Source organism: Saimiri boliviensis, chromosome 3 (assembly GCF_048565385.1).
Source record: "Saimiri boliviensis isolate mSaiBol1 chromosome 3, mSaiBol1.pri, whole genome shotgun sequence".
Taxonomy (NCBI): domain Eukaryota; kingdom Metazoa; phylum Chordata; class Mammalia; order Primates; family Cebidae; genus Saimiri; species Saimiri boliviensis.
The window spans coordinates 33,823,568-33,833,070 of NC_133451.1; positions in this window are offsets into that span (position 1 = coordinate 33,823,568).

The window sequence follows — 9,503 nt, forward strand, 5'->3', positions numbered from 1 at the left end:
TCATTTCTATTTCTGTCTTCTAGAATTGGGCCAGAGAGTTTTGCTTAAGATAAGAAGACACCATGTTTTGCCTATTCTTTTATCTGCACAGGCAACTACAAAAGAACATGTAAGAACTTTATCCAAGAGTATGAAGAAGATTAAGAGAGGAAAGAGGAAAAGATTTCTTTCTTTAGGCCAGTGGCTAATTCAATTAGCAGGGAAGTTAATAACTAGGAATAAAAACTTCTCTATGGAACCACTAAAATAACTACACTTCTGAAAATAGCTATCATAATCTGTACTTCTATGGCTTCTAGCAAGAAAAACTTCACCTACTGATACAGTTTCCTGTTTATGTAATTTTAAAGGACAATTTAGTATTGCATATATTTCATAGCACTTTAAATTTAGATTAGTTTAATCATTTATTCTAATTATGATTCCCTAACTGTATATATAATACACAGATTGATATCTAGTATGCATTGTGTTTCTTTTCCCACATGACCTTTCAAATGTAGTTTTTATCTATGTATTATAAAACATAATACACATTATGATATATAACATAATACATATGTATTTCTTCTACTTCTGCCCACATGGTACATAGACACTAATCTATTTAATCATTCAGTATACTTTTGGATGTCATTCTTAATGGCCTTAATGTCATTCCCTTTCTGACTTATGCTATTCCATCCAGTATCAATGTGTGCTGGGTTAAGTTTTTCTAAGTATCAGCGTCTTGATTACACCACTAATTCTTATTTGTCTTTTCTTAGATCTCAAATAACTTTTGATCATTTCCATTTCCAGCTTTCTTTACCTCCACCTTTTCTCAATTTAAACTATGTAACCAGTCTTTCATCTACTTTTTTCTATGCCTCAACTCTTGAGAAACTGCTTCTTATTCCCTGAAAATTTATCTTTCACTCAGGTTTCTCTCCTTTGTTCAGACACCTTATTTAATTTTTTTTAATTGTCAGCTGATTATTAGGCATAGGTGCTTAGACAGCCCAGAGACACATTAACATTAGTATATACAGAAAAGAAGACACTGTTGCTTTTCCCCAAGTCACTTTTCCTTTCTTATTGTCAATCTTTGTGCCATAATCCAAAGCATCCACCCTGACAATTTACCCTCTCTCTCTGTTCATACTACATTCAAAGCTCTGTCAGGTTTACTTCTTAAATATCCCTGGAATCTTATTATGTCTGCCCTGCTCTTATTCCAGTCCCCAAGACTATCTTCTTTGCCCTGGGCTATGTGACAGGATACTAACAGATTTTCTGCTTTTTAGTCTAATCTCCATTTAATCTAAACTTCATATAGGAATCAAAGTCCTCTCTAAACAAAACAAATCAGATAAATCAATTTTCTGTTTAATTTCCTTCTTAAAGTTTAAATTTCTACTTATAAACTAGTGTCCCCTAATTCTGTAAATATTCCAATGTCTGATGTTCTAGCCCAGCCATACCTCTCCAACATTATAGCATCATATCCTGCCATCAGCTCCATTTTCCTCCTTTGCCCTTTTATCCCACCATACATGCCACAATAATTTGAATTCTAGCACTCACCCTACCACATTAAAATCTATATGAATGTATTCAAAAATTTGATTTATCAAAGGATTTTCTCTAATCCCTGGACCTTCCTGCAGCCTGTCCTTCTGCCTAGTACACTCTCCTCACTCACTTCCTGCTTTGCTTGGGTAATTCTCTTTGTTCTTTTCTATTTTGTTGATATGATATTTCCTCCAGACAAGTTTTCTTCAACTCTCTTCCAACCAGACTGTAGTAGGTGTTCTTCATTTCCCGTGACATCTGTGTTAACAACTAGTTGCAACAATTTCAAGCCTTAATGCAATTGTCTTTTTACTTGCTTTCACCTCCGTCTCTTAAGAGTTTTACTAGCATTGCACATGGAATGATTTTTGAGATTCTTTTTCTTTTTAGGTTGGTATTATAAAATTTATTAAAATAATACTATGGGTTAATAGAAACAGCAAAGAACCAAAGAATTAAAATGCAAGCTATGTAAAATCCCAACTAAAACCTAAAAGTATCTAATGGATTCATTCATTAGCTAACTAAAAGCCCCCAAAAGACAAGACACCCAATATAATAAAGTACTGCAAAAGAATTGGTAATTTTCAGTTATCAAAATTGTGGATTTTGCATTTTGTATACTTTTCTCAATCAATAAAAAAATTCTTTTTCAATGTTATGTAACATACATATAAAACAAGATAGAAAAATACATTATAAACTTGTAACAATGGCTGTAAATACATTATCTTACATGTTTCTCATAGGCAATAGGTTGATTATGGTACATACATAGCATGAAACTACTAATATAATAGACAAAAATACATGTCAGCTGCATGGTAACATACAAGCGACACTCTCATCTACCCACGCTAAAAAATTACATAATACTGTCAGAAAAAAATTCTTAAAAACTACGTATTTTAATAAGAAATAAATTTAATAAAGAATGATAATACTGAGAACCAAGGCATTCAGAAATTTCAAAAATCATGCTTTTTTTTCAGTTGATCCAAAATTTTGTCAACCAAGTTTTCAAAAGTTTGCTCAGAGCCAACATTACTCATAAATGTCAGACATTTATTAATTCATACATTTACTTTCTTCCCCATAAAAGACCTTTGATAAACATCTAAAATGTCCAGGTATAAGATAGTTATTCCTTTTTTTAACCATTCAGGTCATTATATGTCATCCACAATTGAGTCTATTATATTAGTTAATTCCCGTATTTATACTATGCATCATGATGCAATTAAATAGATAGATGATAGATAGATACATTCATTTAGTAAATCATAAATACATTTTCCATGGGATCTTTTATACTGATGAATTTTCCACTTTGTAAAATGGTAGGTTATAGTCATGATGAATGATTATAAATTCATCAGTAATTTATTTGTGAAGACAGAGACCATAAATATTTAGAAGGTTTTAATATATACTTTTCAAATTGCTTTCCAAAAACCATATACCAATTTGAAATGTCAACTATTACATAAGCATGTGCTTAACTGACTATTCTTTCAACAGGGGTGGTTATGCTTTTTAAAAAAATATATATTAGCTAAATGGGCACTATAAAACATTACAGAATTTTATTTTTTTCTGAATTTACAGTATAAGCACATATTTCACCTGCTTTCTCTCTCATTTGTATTTCTTCATTAGTCTGCTGTCTGTCATCTCATTTACTGTTTATTTACTGTATTTTAGAGTAGTACTTCTACATTTTGTAACTAATTTATGTATTAAGGGCAACAACTTTTATCTGTGTTTTTTATACTAAAAACTGTCCTGAATAATTATCTTGCATTTGATATTTCAGTTTAAATTTATATGCAGAAGTTTAATTTGTGTGTTTCCTATGTGGGTATATGCATATGTTCAAATCAAAATTATTTTGATTTTACCAATTTTCTTGAAGTGAATAAATTCTTTCTTAGTGTAGAATTTGATATAAATCATTATGGTTACCTTTTATTTTTAATTTAACATTTTAATTCCTTAATGCACTTAAAATATTATTTAGAGATTATTTTTTAAAATAATGTTTGTCCATTTTTTTCTGGTTGCTAGTCACATGCAAGTGCTCAGTATTGAAAATAACTCGAATATGATTTATGAGTTTTTCTTACCAGATTTTCCTTAGTAAATGTTTTATTTGAATAATTATTTTCTAAGCACTTGATACTCTAAAAATGTTAATACATTGGGGAGCATAGGAAATCATTAAGGATATACACTATTACTTTAAAATATCCAAAGTTAAATGTATAAGCATATAAAACATCTATAATAAGACAGTGATCTATAATGAAAGATGATACATCAGTAAAAGTGCATAGAAAGCCTGACATAGTAAAACTTTCTTACATAAAATAATATCTACTTTAAAAGAAGTTAAAATAGACTATATTAAAAGGCATTTATAAGGGTCAAAATAGAAATAATCATTAAACACAACTCAAAACATTTGCAAACTCCAATATAAGTCATTTTAAGCCATAATATGTCAAAATAAATTTTATTAATATATTTCTATAGGTTTTTGATAATATAAAAGAATTAGAAAAAAGTCTATAAATATTAAAAAATAAAATTTATTTTATAAGTTAAAATGTTAATGTTTTAAAAACTAAGACATTATTCAAAAATATTACAATATTAAAATTTATAGAAGTGTTTGTACAATAGAGTAATGTGTACACATACATGGACACACACAAACACACACAAATATGTAACAAGAGTGATTTCAAGTAAAAATGCATGCTTTTTCTGCTTTATTCTTTTATCTGTTAGAAGGAAGTTATTACAACCAGTTAACACTTAGGGAAAGACAGATCACATTACCACGTTTGAAAAAAAAAATACTGAAGAATTTATAGATGTATTTTAAAATATTATCAGAAAGAAAGAGAATGAAGGAAAGAGAAAGGGAAAGGAAGGAACCAGGGAAGGAAAGAAGCCAGCTCTAGCACTGTGACAACATGTGTAAATATAAAATACCTGTGAACATGTGAAAAATGGCAATAGTTTTAGAAAAAATCTGATAAATCTCTAAGGGAAATGACTAAATTATTTCTGTAAGTTAATGGCAATATTTTAAAGCACTGATATGTAAGAAAATATGAATATGTGATGACTGATATAACATTTTATTCAGGAAACATTGCTGTCAGCCGTAATTTATTCATTCAGCAATTGTATGATAAATGTTAAGGTAAAGAAATGAGGCAAGGTAAGATGTAGCAATTTCTGATGGTTTTATTTATTTTAATTATTTTTTAAATTTTCTTATTTTTAAAGATGGGGTTTCTCCATGTTGGTCAGGCTGGTTTCAAACTTGTGACATCAGATGATCCGCCCACCTCAGCCTGCCAAAGTGCTGGGATTACAGGTGTGAGCCACCACGCCCAGCCTGATGGTCTTATTTGAGTTAGAATAATTAGGCAAGACCTCTCTGATTGGCTGATATTTAAGCAGAGACTAAAATAAAGTGACAGATCAAGCCATGCAAATACCTTCATAAAGATTGCTCAAGCTGTGTGTAGACTAAATCCAAATACCCAAAGGCTAGAATCTGTTTTGTGTGTTCAGAGAAAGTAGAGAGGTGGAACTGGAACAAAGTAAGTGAATGGCAAAATGGCATAAAGATTAAATGAGAGGAGTGATGGCAGAGGGAGACAGTCACCCTTGCTTTGTATGAGTGAAGAAAATTGACATTGTTAGATATGATGATGTGAGCTGATTCACGTTGACAAAGGACCACTCTTGCTACCATATATAGAATACAAATTGAGAGACCAAAGGAAACTCAGGAGACCAGTTGGGGTACTGTTGGCATATTCCAGGTACGAAATAGTATTGCCTTTGACAAGGGAGTAGTGAAAAAAGGTTTCTCAGTCAAGAGCAAAATTTATCTATAAATGGATGTAAGAATGTGAAAGAAGGTAGGACTTCAAGGATGACTTCAGGAGCTCTGGCCTGACAATTTGCAAAACAGAGTTGCCATTTACTGAAATTGGGGGAAGATAAGAGGAAATCTAGAGGACTGTCAAAATTCCCATGTTGGGCACATTGAGCATGAGGCATCTATTTTGTGCAAAGTTGGATGTATGAGCAAACTAGTTAAATGTATGATTCTATAGTTCCGAGGAGAATTTCCACTGGAATTAAAAACATTGGAGCCATCATCATTTACCTAGTTAATACCTCTGAGACTCCATGAAATTAAAGAATCGGTAAATATAAAAAACAACGGTTTTAGGGATTTTATTCATAACTTAAGGCTGGGGAAGATGAGGGACTATTCACAAAGATTATTGGGATAATGAAGTAAGAAGTGAAGTAAAGACTTTGTCCAATGCTATGCATAGTTTGAGGACAATGAGGTTGACAATTTCACATTGGCTTTTCTGTTATAATGGTAGCCAAAATATTACTGGAATGTATTCAAGAGAGAAAGGAAGGAAAATTAGTGGAAATAGCTAGGGAACAGCATATTATAATACTATCCAGCTCTTCATTAAGAATGAACTAGCTCTTCATGATGCAATCTTGAGAAAAGTTTAAGTAAAAGGTTAATTGAAAAAATGTAGAGTGTTTTGTGGATATTTTTATCTAATTTGTCTGGGAAACACAGTGGTGGAAATAATTTTTTAATATACGTAGTTATATCTAATTAATAAGAAATAGTTGGATGTCTATGTACCAAACTGTTAACATTTGTTGTTTAAGGGTACAAGTAGTAGGAAAAGAGAGAAGAAGAAGCAATATTTATTTTTTTATTTTTTATTTTTTATTTACCTGCATTATATCTGCTTTTTTTTTAATAGACTGTGCATGATCTTCCAGTTTCAAAGTAAAAACTGATGTAAGATAAATGTAAAGGTATAATATACTAGAAGAACATTTATTTTGCCTTTCATTTGGCTGACAATATTTAATTGGCCAGACAATACACAAAAGATACAGTTATGAACAAGACAATGTAGTTTCTTTCTTCCTGAATTCAACATTCTAGAACAGTGGTTGTCCATACTGGCTACATTTCAGAATTAAATAATCCTGCTACATGAGGCCTTTCAAGAACAATTGAAATGAAGTCTGGGAGTTGAAGTCCAGGCATCTTGATTTTTTTTAAAAAAGCTCACTATACAATTCTGTTGCACAACAAAGACTAAGTATCACTGCCCAAAAAAATGTTTAAGATCTTCAGAGAATATACCTGATCTTCAAGAACAATATTTTGGAGAGAAATCTAACATAATCTTTCCCTATAACCTTACCCCTATTCACTCAGAGATGTGAATAAATACTTCAACATGTTCAACACATTCCTGCTTGAATTAATCATATCTATTTTTGCATACCTTTTTGTTATGGTAAAAAATGCACGACATAAAATTTACCATTTTAACTATTCTCAGGTACATGGATCAGTAAACTTCCTCTGCATGGTAACAACTTTTAACAAATGTTAACAGCCTCCAAAAAACTGTAGGTTAATTTTTTGCGTATGTTTTTGTTTGTTTTTAACCTGTCAGTACTTTTGCTCAGTTCTCACTAATTAATAAATTTCATAGTCACACTATTACTATAAGTTATAAATAAATTTCTCCAAAATGGTTATTCTTTGATTAGTATAATGCATACAGACACAGTCCTTTCAGCTTTCAATGAAGCACACTGGCAATAAAATTACCACTACTTTACAAAAATTATGAACCAGAAATTATCACTTCTCAGATCTCATAGTTTAAAGGGTTCGTAGGATTCACCACCTGTTTTAGTCAGTTTATGGCTAATTTACCACGGACAAGATGGTTATGAATAGTAGAAATTTATTTCTCACTGTCCTGAAGGCTGGAACTCTGAGAGCAGTGTGACAGCTTGGTTGGGTTCTGAAGAGGGTGCTCATACAGGTTGCAGTCTGAAGACTTGTCCCTCATGTGGTAGAATGAGAGTGAAGAAGCTATCTGGGATTTCTTTTTTAAAAGTACTAACCTCAATCAGGAAGTCTCCACTCTCATGATTAGATTATATCCCAACGTCTCCACATCAAAATATCACCACACTGGGGATTACTGTTTTAACAAACAAATTTTAGAGAGACATATTCAGTCCGTGAAGCCAATACTTTTGTTTGTTAACCGATTGATTATTTCTAAAGAAGCATCCTTAAGCCCAGAGGAGTAAGGTGAGCACAGAGAGATTGTAGCCATATAACAGAACCAAGACTAATGTCTACATGGCTGAGTCCTACTTTCTTTTTTTTTTTTTTTTTTTCATATAAAATGCCTAATAAAATATCCCTTTTTACATTTGCAAATCAGTGGTATTAGGTTTCAGCTATGCTGTGCGTTCATTTTGAATCTATTTTCTCTTCTTCCCCTGTCTACTTGCATTCTCCTTTGCATTCTCAATTTTTTTCTTCTCCTCTTCCCTTGCTAAGTTGCAATGCCATATTTGCTTCTTTATTTTCACAGCAAGACTGCCTCTGGCTGCCAGCCAAACTTTACATTATATAAGGGAGACAAGTGCTATTTGTTATGTGGAATGTTGCTGTTTTCTGTTCTTGGAAAAGTCAAACAGAGCGTATATTCAGCCAGCAATTTTTCCAGCTCATTTGGACAGAGACGTTACTTCCTAAAAATTTCCTTCATAAAGTGACTTCAAGCAAGCTTGGCCTCTAGCATTCAACTGGATTTTGAATTGTGATTAGATTGTTTTTCCAGTCAGAAATATATTAATTTAATCTGCTAAACTTCTGCTTCTCTGGCTCATTTTTTAAAACATGCTTAACCATGGGCAGCAATTTTATCTTCATGATGTCCCAGTCCATTGTGTCATCTTATGCTCATGGAATACATCCAGAGAAACCCAAATACATATGATCAAATAAAACTTAAAGTAGTATTTAGGGAGACATTTGCTAACCAAGTAGTATTTGGAAAATATGAGTTATGGTTAGCCACAATGGCCTAATGGTTACTGACTTCCCGAAGTAACTTAATGAAAAGAGGAATTTTTTAAGCTCATTATTTTTAGTAACTAACAGTCAAAATAGTACCCATGAGCTCTTGTTAAACAGGTATATAAGCTGTAATAGAAAATAAAAATGCAAAACATGATTTCTCTGTGAATGTCATGCATATATACATGCATATGTGTGTGTGTGTGTGTATTCAGTTAAAAATGTGTTACTTCGTGCACTTTCTGTAGTCTTTCTCCCCTACAAACAGCTTCAAATGTGTTTTCTCAAAATTTTATTTTCCTGTATTTTAGAAGTCTAAATTATCATTTACATGTGTTCAACAAATCTGTTTTTTAATGTCTCTTGACCAGGATGTGTGTTTCATCCTCTTAGTCACACTTTTAGCTCTAGTTTTTTTCCAAGATGACTGACAATACTTTTTGAAATAAGTTACTTTGGAATTAAATTTAAATTTCTTCTCCTCGTCTGTTAATAGAAAATAAATATTAGTCTTATTCTGTGTCTTCTTAGCTATGAAATTAACCATCCTTTTCTAGGTCGCACCTAATCAAATACTACCCATGGATATGCTTAGTTTTTCTCCTAGCTGACTTTAAAAAGCATAGATGTATGAACTTTAATTTTGACGTATCACAAGAGGTCAACAATGAGTGCAAATTAGTTAGATGAAAATGTTAGATGTTTGCATTGAAGGATTTGTTTTTCAAAAACGTCAGAAACAAATTAATTCAGAATGTTAGCTCACCTTTGAGCAAAAATGAGCCACTATTGAATATATAATACCTAATTCAGTTTTCGCCTGGGTGTTTTGAGCTTGAATCTATTTTCTAGATGCACTTGACAAGTAGCTTTTGAAATGGAATCAAAGTTTAGTGCAAATTCTTTCTGAAAATGAACATCATATTTCTACAATTAACTTGTTTACAAAAATTTATATGTACACAGAAGGATTGTCTTC